Here is a 15,164-nt window from a genome sequence, read left to right on the forward strand (position 1 = left end):
GGAAAGTACAAGCAGTGTGTTTGTCCTTACCCTGGAGAGGGAACAGACCTGCTATCTGTCCTAGAGTGGTGATAAAGGGCAGGTTGTGCCTCCTGGAGGACTTGCAGATGTTTCCTGAGGCCCCAAGAGCACGTCTGCTTTCGAGCTGCCTTGGCTGCCTATTGGTGTGACTGCTGGGAAAGCCAATTTCGTGGCTGTGCTGGAGAATGTCAACAACCCACTCTAACCAGCTCTCTGGATATTTCCCTGAAATATTAAGCCCAGCAGGGACCCTTGAAGTCGAGGCCTCAATTGCCAGATTGTTGGATTCCAGCAGGATCTCTGTCGTAGAAACAGCAGCAAGGTAGTTGAGACATCAAGCTTGGTTGTCAGCTCTTGCTTTGAAAACCCTATCTCCCACTGACTATATCTGTGGCATTGGGACAAGTTCCTCAGACTTTCTTAGCCTCAATTACTTAATCCTTCACAGGGGATGTTGCCTCCTTTTCAAGGTCATGGATAAAAGGAGATAATACCTATAAAAATCCTTACCAGTGAGCCTAGCACAGTACCTGCATACAACACTAATGGCAATAATAATTGTTATCATTAAACTACCAGAGTAGATTTTTTTTTGTTACTATAGTAGATTTTTGTTTGCAGCTATTATTTAGGGGAATAGAACAGTTTTCTACAAGGACAGGTCCTTGGGCCTGATGGGTAGTCTAGGACACATCCTGACTGAAGTAGTAGTTTCCATCCTTTGATGTGAGCATATGCTGTTCCTAGTTAACACTGGGAAGGTAGAGGCTGGGTTAAGAGGAGACTCCACTTTTCCTAGATCACAGGCAGCAAACAATTATTTCTGTATCCCGACCACCTACCATGAGTTGAACAATTAATTAGCAGTTATTAACAGTATTGATTATTATTTGAAGAAAAGAAAAAGAATAATAATTTTACTTTGAACAATATATGAATTAGCATTTTCATAAGGATTATTTTATCTACATTGTTTAAGACAGAAATACCTACCAAGAAAAAAAAAAAAAGACATGGCTTTATTTAAATTTCATTGAATTATCTGTTGAACTCCATCAGTTTTCATCTGCAGGCCTCTGGGAAAGAAATAGATTGGTATTGTGCAGTTTTGATTTCTAACATTTTCCTCATATATCTTTTGTATATGCTTTTCCACACCTCAGTGAGCCTCATATTTGCCATTTTATTTTATTTATTTTTATTGTTTGCTACTGGGTATTGAACCTAGGGGTGCTTAATTACTGAGCCACATCCCCACTCCTTTTGTTTTTTTTTATTTTGAGATAGGGTCTTGGTAAGTTGCTTATAGCCTTGCTAAATTGCTGAGGCTGGCCTCAAACTTGCAATCTTCCTATCTCAGCCTCCCTATTTGCTGGGATTAGAGGCATGCATCACTATACCCAGCTTATATTTGCCATTTTAAAGCTTGTCATATTATTCCTTCAAACAGATAGGCCAGAGTTTATTCATCCACCTGTCATTTGGAACCTAGATAGTTCCCACTTCGTGCTACTATAGATATTATTAACCCTTTTAAAAACACGGTTTTAAAATAATCTTTGGAAATATTTCCTTAGGACAAATTGCCAGAAGTGGACTCAGGAGCCAAAGGACAGGAATAGGTTTTCCTGTTCCTGTTACTTAAGGTTAAGTCATCCTGAAAAAAGATAAAACCAACTCACAGAGATTGTCCATGTATTCACTTCTGGTCTGAAATAGGAAAGGAACACAGAAACAGTGCCAGCGAGATGACAAGGCGCTCTTTGCTGAGCCAGGCAGCATTTGCTGGAAGGGGCTGGACTTTTTTTCTATGGGAATATTCTCCACTGATATCCCAATCCTCTGATTGTCTGTTTATGCAGGGCTGCCCCACCCCGGCCTCAGCTGCCTTTGCAGGAATTGTGCAGTTGCAGTTAATCCAGAGCTGGGCAAGTTCTAGAATCTCGAATGAATTCCCAAGAGTCCAATGCCTATGATGGGGCTGGGCGGGGGGTTGTGGGGGGGGGGGCTGCGGTGTGTGTAATAAATGTTTACCTGAACTAGGCAGCGTGGCCTGCTGGAGGGAGCTCTGTACCAGCCAGGCAGGCTCTGCTTCAATCTGCTGACTCAACAGGTACTTCCCCCACCTGGATGACAGAGATATTATGCAATTTTAGATGCATTCCTTTGACTCAGAACTTTGACACTTGATAAAATATGGGACTTCTGGGAGAGGGCACAGTACCATTTATATCCCAGGTGAAGTGTTTTACTAAAGCTGACTCTGAGAATAGACCTAGTTGTGGGTAGAAGATGCAAAGCATCATGAAGATGCTGGAAAGCAAGTGAAGGAGCCCACGAAGTGGGTGAAGCTCTGAGCCTGGCCTTCTGTAGTTCATAAAATCTCCTAAAACCTTCTCTAGTCTAGGAGGACAGTGCACCTGGGTGGGGAGGTATAGACAAGCCCTCCTGGTTGTCTGGTATAGACAGAGACTTAGGATGGACATTTCCTGCTGGGTTTGAGAACTGAGCTGCAGATTCCAGTAGATTTGCCCCAGAGACCCCATCCCAGCCAGATACCAGTGATTGGCCTTCACAGTTATCATCACAATGATGCTGTGGTTTCTGCTTTGCTGTGACTCTGAAAGGGGAAGCATCACCGTGATTTAATCTTTAGCTCAGTTCAGTATAGTAGGTTGTGGCTCAGATCAAGACCTCCTCTCAGATTCTATCTCCTTTTCTGCTTCCTCTCTTTTGAGGGATTCTACCCATTCTATTTTCTCCCTCCTAGGATATACCAAGCTTGTTTTTGTCCTAGAGGCGTCCCCTCCACTGCTCCCTCTCCTTAACCTTCCCAAGGCTGTCTCCTCCTCACAGGCTTCTCAATTCTGGGCACCTTTTCCAAGAGAACTTCTGGTAAAAGTGGCCACTCTGGTAAAAGTGACATGCTGTTCCGTGGGGTTTTCTATGCTATTATCATCAGCCTGTGTTTGCTTCTTAGCTCTGTCTTTTCCTGAAATTGTTGTTTTACAGATATTTACATAATATATTGTCCATCTCCCTAACCAGAATATAACATTCATGAGAACAGCAACAGGCTTTCTGCTCTCTGAAGAATGGAGAACAGTTCCAGCACCTACAGACAGAGGAATTCATCCAAGAATTCCAGGCAGCGCTGCCCTCGCTCTTCTTCCCTTTGCTTCCTCCTCCTAAGTGAGACATATATATCTCTCCCGATTGAGAGCCAGGCAGGGTGGGCCCGGGCTGTGTGCAGATGGGGACTCTTGCCTAACTTAGCAACTTCGTTTATGGCGTGACTTGGGCCACCTCCTACCCAAATCTCCAGAAGTAGCAGACTTGGTCTGTGGGCCTCCAGGAGCTGAGTGGGGCCCACTGGGAAGAAGTTCATAGAGACAGACTTTAGTTCAATATAAAAAGAACTTTTGGGTGGGGCCCAGAGGAGGCAGAATGGTCATGTTGCCACTTTCCTGTGCTGGCTCCCCACTTTGTGACCATGGTCCATTCTCCACTCTCTGCCTCTGCATCGCCTGCCACCAGCCAGCTCATGGAGGTCAGTGGTCCGGAATGATGCTCCAGCACAGATATGGGTGATTCTGCATCACTGAGGGAACTAGACCAGATGGTCTCTATGGGCCATTTTGTCTCCTGTGTCAGGGGTTTGGCTCAGAACCATTCATTTTTAATCCATGTTCTGTGGACTGCAGGGCCTCCAGGGAGAAAAGGGTGACGGATTGGATTAAGCTGTTAATGGTGTGCCAAGGTTAAAGCTTGGGGACCCAAATGCCAGAGAACTGGTTGGTGACCACATCCGCCCACCTGCTGTTTGCTTAGCACAGAAAGTTGATCATCTGCATCAGGAATGTGCCTCATAGCAGTACCAGGCCTGGTTCTGCTGCCAAGTTATTGTGTGAGCTTAAATATATATTTTCCTTCTCTTCTGGAAGACTGAGAATATTTGGGTTAGACCTCGTTGCTTTGTCTCTTCTGACTTTAACATCTAGGATTCTATCAGTGAACCTCAAACATGAAAAAATCAGGCCTTTCGCAAGGGCTCATGCCTAGGTTCTATTCTTCAGCAGCTCATCTTTCTTTGTTGATAGCCTGGAACAGAATCAAGACCTCTGACCTCCATCATCAGTAGCTCAAGGCTTCTCAGAGTGTTTGAGTGTCTATTAACAGCTCTGACTGGGCAGATGACACAGCTGTGGACAGATCACACACTTGTGTCCAAAGGTGTCCATCATAAGAGATGTGTCTAGCAGCTCCCCAGAACCAGTCTCTTAATATGGAGGGCAAGAGGGGGATTTTGCATATCTAGATGATAGTGCAGTGAATCCTTGGGCAGCATTGATGACAAGGAGCCTTTTCATGATACCGCATGGTCATTTCATGATGCTTCAGTCTATTATTCTCCCCTGAAACTCATCTTAATTTATCTTTGTCACAACTTGAAGGGAGAATAGAGAAGCCTAACCCTGTATTCTGCAACCAATCTCTGACCTGAACCAGGTCTTTTTCTTTCACCTTGTAGGTTCCTGTAGGAATGAAAGGCTCAAGCCAATGTGATAGTACACATCTGTAATCCAGCGGTTCAGGAGACTGAGGCAGGAGGATTGCAACTTTGAGGCCAGCCTCAGCAACTTAGTGAGACCCTGTCTCAAAAATAAAAAAGGGGTGGGGATGCAGCTCAGTGGTAGAATGTCCCTGAGTTCAATCCCCAGTATGTGGGGGTGGGAGGCTCAAAATGCCGAGTGCTTGAGGAAACATTTCACAAGCATCTTCTCTGAGCTAACTCCAACGCTCTAACTTGGCAAGTAGAGATTAAAACTGAACTTATTAACTTTTTAATGCTTTGTACCTCTTTCCCTCCCCACACACAAACACAAACAGGGTATACATTCTTAGAGGAATAGACTTTTCATGACACATATATCTTTTAGATCACTGTTAACAGCATGGATATACTGGCTTTAAAGGAATATATTTCTCATGTTTAAAAAAAAATTGAATACTTAGGACCAGACATAGTCCCTTATCTCAAGGATTTTGGATAAATCATTTTACCTCTTTGAGTTTCAATTCTGCAAAATGGGTTAAACTGATCCTGTCTAAGGTTGCCAAATTTAGTGAATAAAATTACAGGATATCTAGTTATATTTGAAGTTCAGATAAATGATGAATGATATTTTAATATAAGTATGTTCCATGCAATACTTGGGGCATACTTATACTAAAATTATTTATAATTTATCTGAAATTCAAGTTTAACTAGGCATCTTGCATTTTTATCTGGCAGCCCTATTCCTGTTCAAACTAGGTTAGGACTTTAATGAATAACAGAAGGAATAATTTGTGGATTAATAATGAATGGAAGTCTTTATGGTTTACAGAGTTCTGTGTCAGCAGGAAGGGTTTTGGTTGCGTGACTTTGATGAAAAGGGGTCTCTTGCAGGCCTGAGTCTGCAAGACATGAGAACCTAGAGACTCCAAGACAGGAGAAAAATCGATGCTGCATCCATATGAATGCCTTTTATTCTGGGACAGGGGATTCAAAACCTATGGTATAAGGGCTGGGGTTGTGGCTCAGAGATTAGAGCATTTGCCTTGCATGTGTGAGGCACTGAGTCTGATTCTCAGCACTGTATATAAATAAATGAATAAAATAAAAGTCCATCAACAACTTAAAAAAAAAAAAAAACCTATGACATAGGGAGGACCCTGGAGCAGCACGTGAGAAAACCATAGGTTTTGGCTCATAGGAAACTCAAAACAGGACCCCTTAAGGGTATCAACTACAACTGAATTTTCCCACTACATCCTCGGAAGTACAGTGTCTAGAATGCTATTGATACTCAGACTCTCCCCTCAAGGTTGAAGGGGATCCAATGGACTGGATTCGAGGGTTTTGACACCAGAGTCCAGGTAGGAGCTGGAAGAATGGGAAGCATTTGACCCAGAACATGTGGACATAGGGTCATAGGCCATAGGCTTCCCATCCAGCATGGATTTTGCTTTCTGGAAGGTGTCACTTCCAACCATGGTGGCTTTTTGCTTTGGTAGACAGCCCCAAACAGACATTCCTTTTCAATCCCTGCTCTGTCTAGAGGAGCAGAAGGCCACCAGCATCAGTTGTTCAAAATGTGAAGGTTGGAAAAGCCCTGGGAATCATCAGTCTTCTGTCCTTGCATCTTAGAGATGGGGAAGCTAAAGACAAAGCTGGGGAAGGACATACCCACGGCCTAGGGGTGGAACTAGGACTGGAGCCCATACCTGCTGTTTTGCAGCTCTGGGTCAGGATCACAGCAACCCATTCTCTCCTAGGATCCCCTCTGTTGGGCAGTCCCCATCCTGCTACAAGCAAGTCACTGCCCTCCAAGGCCAATGATCCCTTCTCACGGGGCAGGGGGGACAGCTATTTAAAATCATGATGATGATCTGTTTGGGGGCAGTATTTTCTAATTTGCAAGATACATTCAGGTACCTCCATGTCGATTTTCTTACCTCTCATCACATCCCACTGCCTCACACCCTACATCTTCTATACTTGCTGTCAGCTCCAAACGTGCAGTGCCTGTCCCACAGGCAGGCAGTGTGGCTCTGCCACAACAAGATATGTGATCTTGTACAAGTGATGGAACAGAGGTTAACTGTGCCTCAGTTTCCTCATCCATAAAGTGGGGGTAATAATAACGATATGCCTCATAGGATTTTTATGTGAGGGTTAACTACTTGTGCCTCTGAAAGCACATGCTCAGAGCTTAATGAATATCAGCTCCTACTGTTAGATTACTACTGTATTTCAGAGCTCTTCTTATTCCTTTTCCTCCTTCAAGACTCAGCTCAACTTTGACCCTTTCCCTTCAGTGGAGTTAGATGTTCTTTAGCATTTATTGTACTTATTTAAATATATTATATTTGCCTATTTTCTGGTCTGTCTCCCTGACTTAGCTGTGATCACCATCCCCATTTTTATCCCCAGTGCCAAGCATAAGATCAGGCAGGTGTTTGTGCTTAATGATATTTGTTGAATGGATGAATGAGTGAGTGAGTGAGTGATCCCTTTGATTCCCAAATCTTAGCCATTCTTGATGTCTATCTCTCACCCCACACCCAGTCCAATAGCACGTTTGGACAATCCCACTTCCAGAACAGATCCTGAATCTGCCTCCAGGCCAGTCTATGCCACCATCCTCTCACTGCTGGCCCTCTCCGCCTCTGTGGCTTCTGAGTTTCCATCCCTGCTGCCCTCATCCTCTCTCATCCCCCTGCCTAAAACTCTGCCTTCAATTCTTATGAATAGAATCCAGTCTTCTTGCGGAGCTGTGGAGCCCTGCAGTATCTTACTGGTACCTCTCTCTCCTGCATTTCACATGCTTCACTCAATTTCATCTCTTTATCCTCCTCAAAATCTCACACTTGCTGTTCCTTCTTGTTTTGCAGAGTTGACTCCTCTTCCTTCTCCTTTTTTTCTCCTCCTCCTCCTCCTCCTCCTCTTCCTCCTCTTCCTTCTTCTTCTTCTTTTCTTCTTCTTCTTCTTCTTCTTCTTCTTCTTCTTCTTCTTCTTCTTCTTCTTCTTCTTCTTCTTTTTTTTTTTTAATTTTGCAGTTCTGGAGATTGAAGTCAGAGTCTCACGCATGCTAGGTAAGTGCTCTACCTCTGACCTACATCTGCAGCCCTCAAAGAGACTTTCCCTGACCATGCTGAGGGAATGTCTTTCAATTATTCTGCATCATAATACCCCTTTAATCTCCTTTGTAGTATTTATCATAATCCATAAATATCTTGATTGTTTACCCATTTATTCATTAATTGGTTTATCTCGCTATATTGTAAGCACTGTAAGTGCAAATCCCTTACTTTGTTGTCTTGTTTACTAGAGTGTCTCTTGGTCAGAGCTTAATACCTTTTTGCTGAATGAATGAATGAATCCTCCTTGAACATAATAGGTAGAGCAGGCATTAGATGCAGATTTTACAGATGACAAAACTGGAGTTTAGAGAGGTCGATTCTTGCTGTAGGTAGCATAGGCTGGACGCGGTACAGCTAGGTCCACAGGATCATGAACTTTTCCCATCAGAACAGAAAGGAGATGGACTCTGTGCTGGGAATCCAGCTTGGTAAATTCACAGACTAGCTCCCCAATGTGGGACTGGATGGGTAAGATTCCAAAGCTCCTGCTTCTTAAAGAGTTAGTGCTGCCAGCGTGAGGTGAAGGATTACATCCAGTTCCAAATTCCAGTCTGCACTTGAGGCATTGCACACACCCAACAAACACCCAATATAAGAACAGTGCGATGATTGTTTGAGAAAGGAAATGAGACCCACAGGCTTGATCTCAACCTTCTTCAGAATTTGTTCTAATTTGGGCTTGATGGAATGAGAAAGACATTTCTAGTTTCCTTACATGAATGTGGCCTAATTTGGAAGATTTTGTCATTCCCAAGGTCCCCACTGCTGCTTGAGAGCAGACCTTGATTATTGTCATTATTTAAAATACTGCCTTCACCATTGATAATAGGCTGGCAGCAGGGTACCATTTCTGTGATTCTAGGAGGAAAGTTCCTGGAGGGGATGCCCAGTGACATAAAGAAAGCTCAGGAACAGAAGTCAGAGGGTGGGAAGGCCCACGGTGTCCAGCTGGTAGGCTGGAGACCTCTCACTGGCCCTTAGCTGCCTCTTACGGAAGGAAGGATCTGGGTATGATGGTGGCTTGTATTCAGAGGGTTAGGGTCTGATCCTGGTTCTGTTGCTAGTTTTCAGTGTGAGATCTTGTGAGGGTCTTTTCCTTCTGTGGTTCTGAATGCAATTGTAGGGGCTGATGCTTGTGTCCCCATGCCATCCCTATAGTTGCTCTTTGGTCTTTTTTGGGGAAACTTACTCCCCTAAAATTTGGTTTCCTTACCATTCAGCCCTCAGAAGCCAGTATGAAATTGACATGGCTACCTTAACATATTTCCAACAAAGGGCTTAGTAGTCCCTAAGGCCTGCTTCTCAGGGCACTTCGGGTAGAAAGCGGGGTCAAGTGTCCACTCCTACCAAGCACTCTCTCAGTCCTGTTGCTGCCCTCTGACAAGCATGTGCTCCAAGGGAGGCTCTTGGGATGGGGGTGGGGAAGCACTGAGGGTATGAAAGGAGGGAAGTATGACTCTTCTGAGAGTCTAGAAGTTCTGAGCATGGAACCCCAAGGACACTGTACTCTCCTGGCCTTGACCCATTATGTGGAAAGACATGTAGGAAAATCAGATATGTACCAGTGTTTTTTGAGTGTTTTCAGTGGGGCAGACTTTGGCTCAATGGTTTACATACATTGTTTTATTTGACCTTGAACTCTGTGAGGTAAATATGAGGATCCACATTTCTACAGAGGAAGAAATTGAAACACAGAGTTGAAGTTACTTGTCCAAGGTTATACAACTAGGATGATCAGGATTGAGCCCAGCATGCTTTACTGCTAAATTATTGTCTCTGCTAATTAAAAATAGTGATAAAAAAATAATTAAAATGGAGGAAGTGCAGTTAGCAGCTATGGAAAGCACTTGAGGTCTAAAGTTCTACTTATTAGCTTAGTAACTATGGGCAAGTTATTTGACTACTTTGAGTGATAATATACTTGCTTATAAATTAGAGGTAATTTCTTCTTCTAGTTCACAGTATAACATTAGAGGAGACCATGTATGTAAAGTGTTTCAAGTTGATGCCTGATACATTATTAATTGCTTGTTGTTACTGTTTCTATCACTACTGCTGCTATTACTACTACCTTCTCTCCACTTTGTTACAAAGCTCAAGAGCTCTGTTTGCTGTGCACCTGTTAGTAATCCCTTTTATTACAATGATAGAAACCTAAGAGAATGAGTTATTTGTGAACCTTCAGCCTCATTCCTCCCCCAAATGGTTCACATTCTTTGCTTTACAGCCAACTCTGATGAAGGGCCAGGGTTTGACTTGGTGCCCACTGTGAATGACGTCCTCCATTAGATCTCCAAGAACTGCAGCAAATGCTTTTCTGGTCTTATTTTAGCATCAGGGAGACTTTGAAGCAGGATTTCAATATTTAGTTTTCTCACTTGGAGATGGTGCTTGCAATTAATGTGGGTTTGCAGCTTGGGTCTTTCTTCTCATCTTAAGAGATGCCAGGGGGTAGATCAAGGATGTGGTGGCTGACATATCCTGAGATTCAAATGAGTCCTATTGTTGGTTATTACTAAATCTGAGAGTACTGTGTACTCATTGTAAAAAAAAATTTGGAAAATGAGGGCAAATATGAAGGAGAAAAATGTAAAATACCCATAATGCAATCATTCTGAAATAAAGAATTTAACGTTTTGGTGTATTTTGTTTTGTTTTTTATTGTATATCATCATATTTTACATAATTAGGATCATTGTATAAATAGTCATAGAAACAATGTTTTAGTAATTTCATATTGCCAGAATTTCCTTCATGAATATGCTTTAGAAATGTACAATATCCCAACATAAAACATCACAAAGCACAAAGTACTTAACCAATCCCCTATTATTAATTGTTTAGGTTTTTCTAATTATTATTATTATAACACTGACAATATGCATATAACATTTTTTATATATAAATATGTACATCTTTTGTATATAAATATGTACATCTGATTATTTCCCTTGGACAGATTCTTAAAAGTAGAAATGATGAATCAAAGAGGAGTAAGGGACTGGGGATGTGTCTCAGTGGTAGAGCATGTGTGAGGCTCTGGAGTTCAATTTCCAGCACTGGGGGTGGGAGAGGAGTATGAACAATTTTAAGGCTTCCTGGAAAAGTTATATTCTATCAACATTTAAATTCCTATCAATAGTGAGAGACAAATCCTGGCCAGTAGCAAGTATTACAAGTTTTTAAAACTTCTGATTTCATGAGAATCGATAGGTTCAAAAAATAGCAACTAATTGTCTTGATTTTCAATTCTTTGATTACTTTAGCTGAATAAAATTTCATGTTTCTTAGTCATTTGTATTTCCCTTTCTATGATTTGTCTATCAGTCTTCTTGGCTGGACAGACGTGATTAATAGAGGCCCCAGTAATCCTATAGTTGTCTGCAGAGGATGCCAAACTTTTGCATTTAGCCACATCTGATAGGCTCTGGCAGGATGACCATGTCAGCATTGCTATTTCAATGGAACCAGAAAGTGAATGTCTCTGTGTTTTATTGCAATCTGGGAGAAGCTGTTTTTATAAACAACATCTAGCATATTATTGTACTTTCTTCCTCTCTGAACTTCCCGTTTCTTAAAGGTTGCTCTATGGGAGCATTAAATTTGATGTGTGTCTGTTCAGCCTTTCAGTATGTGCTCATGTGCAATGCATAGAGGCCACATTAATGGACTGCAGAGTACAGAGAAGAACCTGGGCTTTGGACTTAGGCAGGTGTTGGACAAACTTCTCAAAGGCTCAGTTTCCTCTTCTTTCAAGCATAAATGATAGCCCTATCTTGGAGGAATAAATGTATTATGAATGTAAAACTCTTAGAACAGTGGCTGTCGTATCATAAGGCTCCTTTTAGCCCAACAATTCCCGAACCCATTCTCTACATCCAGCACTGGGCTAGTGCCACGTACGAAGAGGAATCACACTGGGTCCATTACAGTGTTGTGTTTCCCTCAAGGTAAAGGTTTATCTGCTCATAGACAAGGCCAACAAGGCCTCCAGGGGCCTGCCACCCTGTGGATCTTCATTAAGCTCCATGGCTCCAGCTGTCATAGGTCGGTTGACAGCTTGCACCCTGCCCCTGCCCTTGGTACTAAGGATTGAACCCAGGGGCACTTTACTACTGAGCTATATCCCCAGCCCTTTTTATTTTTTATTTTGAGAGAGGGCCTCAATAAGTCGATGAGGACCTTGATAAATTACTAAGTCTGGCTTTGAACTTGTGATCATTCTGACTCAGCCTCCTGAGTCTCTGGGATAAAAGGTGTGCACCACTGTACCCAACTAATAGCTCTCTTTAGATCCCCAGACCTTAGCTGCAGTCCTGTGACAATCGAAAAAGTGTCAGTCAACATTCTAATACAGTATTACAGCTATAATTTTTATCTTCTCTTTTTTCTTCCTAACATTATACCATAAGCCTTTTCCCTTTATAGTTGAGGTTGCCAGCTGAAGCCAGCCACCCTGTTTAATTTGTGGCTCTTTTACTTGTTAAGTGACCTTGGGCAATTACTTAACTTCTCTGTATCCTGGTTTCCTTATCTGTAAGATGCAGATAATAATATGCTAGAGAATGATTATTGGTGTTCCCCTAAAATTCATTCATTGAAACCCTAAACCTCCTACATGTGATGGCATTTGTAGGTCTTTGGGAGAGGATCAGGTCATGAGGGCACAGCCCCTGTGAATGGGACTAGTGTCATCATTATTATTGTTGTTATTAATTTTGGCAGTATTGGGGATTGAACCCAGGGCCTTACACATGCCAGGTGTGTGCTCTATCACCAAGCCACATCCTCAGCCCTATAGGATGAGTGTCCCTATAAAAGAGACCCCAGGGAGCTCCCTTGCCTTTTCTTTTTTTACCATACGATTATTTTTATTTTTTTAGTCATACATGACAGCAGAATGTATTTTGACATATAATACATACATGGAATGGACATACATCGATCATAATGTCTATTCTATTCTGCTGCCCTTCCTATCCCTTGCCTTTTCTACCATGTGAAGACACAGTGAAAAGACTACCATCTACAAAGAAGGGCCCTCACCAGACACTCTGTACCTCAATCTTGGATTTCCTAGATATCCAAACTGGGAGAAATAAATTTCTGTTCTTTTTAAGCCACTCAATCTATGGTACTTGGTTATAGCAGCCCAAACAGACTAAGACATAATGGTACTTACTTCATGGGGTTCTTAGGATTAAAGGAAGTACTCACCTTTAGCTCTTAGGAGCATGTCTAGCACATAGAAAGCATAATTATGTATTACTAATATTTACCATATTGCCTTGATAGCAACCCTTACAATGACATTATATAATTAAATTGAATAGATATAATTATCCCTTTCTTTGATGTTGGATATTTAAAGTGTTTCCAATTTTTAAATATAAACTAAAATGTTATTCCAAAGAAATGAAAAGAAAATCATCTTGTGGTTTAAAGGCAGAACAATTAATTTAAGAATTAAATGTTGAATGAACCCACATTAGTAGACCTAAATTGTCTTTTGGAAAAATTTAACAGTTTCTGTATTTATTAGGGCTAACTGTCCCCTCTGAGCAGCCCAACATGGGTGGTCCTTGCCTGGGCAGAACTGGCCTGGATTCCTCAGCAAGGTCTTCTAGTACTTTGCTGTGATTCTCCTGGCAAAGAAGCTGCATCAGCTTTCCTCCCCTAATGCCAGAGAACCTCCGATACAGCATAGCTCTGGGCCAACCCAGCAGTTTTTAGATATCATTTGGAAATATCTAGTGGGGCAACTATCAGGTCATGTCACCTGATGGGGAAGTATTGGGACAGAGGTTTCTGATCTGGTCTTTCAGACAACAAGGCTCAGAGTTAGCCATGGTATTATTGAAATATGAACCTACATAGACAGCATTGTGACTTAGGCTCTATAAATGTACTTTTGCATCCTCAACGAAGTAAAAGAGGATTTATGGGCTCCACTTTATAGATGAGAAAACTGAGGTCAGAGAAGACTTTCCTCCAAGGTCACACAGTCAGTAGAGTCATGAGTCAAGTCTGTCTGACTCTAAAGACACAAACTCTTCCCAGGGGCACCACAGGATCTTTTCAATTTAATCAGCATGTATTAGCATTCACATTGTATTGCCCCCATGAGGCACTGAAAACAGACAGACAGACACATCAGTCACAAGTTCTAGTATTAAGGCTGATGCATGCCTGCGAGGAGTAATAAAGCTGTGTGGGCAGTTCAATTTATCCTGTTGTATATATTTCTGAAAGCCATCCTTAATCCTTTTAGGAAGAGGCAGGGGAGAGGTAGACTGGTAGATCAGGACTATAATCAATGAATAAACAAAGGGCAGTAGGAAAATGGGGAGGGAGAGATGAGTTCTCAGAAATCCAAAAAAGTCTCTTAGAGGATGTGACAGTTTGGTTAGAGTTAGGAGCCAGGAGGAATCAGCAAAACAGGCACAGGGCATGTCACATTCACTCTCTTCCTAAAGAGAAGTAAAAATAGAACCTCAGTTAGTGCTTGCTAAATATTGGTCTTGAAACCAGAACAATCCATTTCATTTTGTCCCCACTTACATACATACAGATCTATCAAGACACATTCAGAGGTATCATGATGCAAAAACACAAAATCCCATGAAGCCTGTCAGCATACTTAAGACACATAATATATAAAAATAGATACTAGCTCCCATAGACTCACAGATACTTGCAATATTCATACATAAAGACTTAACAAACATGTTTATGCTTTCATACACAAGCCATAAATAGCCTCCCTCTCCAACTACTTATGCAGCCAAATAAATGCACATTTTCGTTAACATATACAAGTTCATAACGCAAATCTCATCCTGCCGGTCTGGTTAGAGGCCAGTGACTAATGGGAAACCATGCACAAAGGCAAGCATCATGTAGGGGAGGCCAGGACTGGTTTAGTGACAAGGCTGGGATTAAGCCCGTCAGCTGACAAACCCCGTCCTGCCTGGCTGCCCCTGGAAGCCGCTCAGCCGAGGAAGCAGCAGCAGCTGACCTAGCTCTGAATCCTGGGCCAATGATGCGAGGCTGCGTGCCCATTTCCAGCTTCGTTCAGGGTTTAAAGTCATACAGGGTCAAGCTACGCTATCAGCCCCACCCCAATCCCTGCAACAGGCAGGAGACTCTGGGGACACAGCAGGGCTGAGACCTCTGACTGTTTTCTAACCTAGGCTTGTCCAGACACGGCACACTGAGTAGTTAGCATTAATAAGGGTTTACAACAGTGGGCCAGGCACTAGGTTAAGCCCTGTAGGAACATTACTTAATTCTCACAACAGCTCTGAGAAGGGGGTAGGATGCGTCCAATCATCTCCATTTAGTGGTGAGAAAACTGGGCTCAGGCCACAAAACCACTCGGCAAGAGAGACAAGAAACCCGATTCTAGTCTTCCGGTGAATTAGGGTAAAGTGCATAAGTGTGCTGCCTCCCCT

The sequence above is a fragment of the Spermophilus citellus genome (genome assembly GCF_964194105.1).
Source record: "Spermophilus citellus genome assembly, chromosome: 2".
NCBI classification, from domain to species: domain Eukaryota; kingdom Metazoa; phylum Chordata; class Mammalia; order Rodentia; family Sciuridae; genus Spermophilus; species Spermophilus citellus.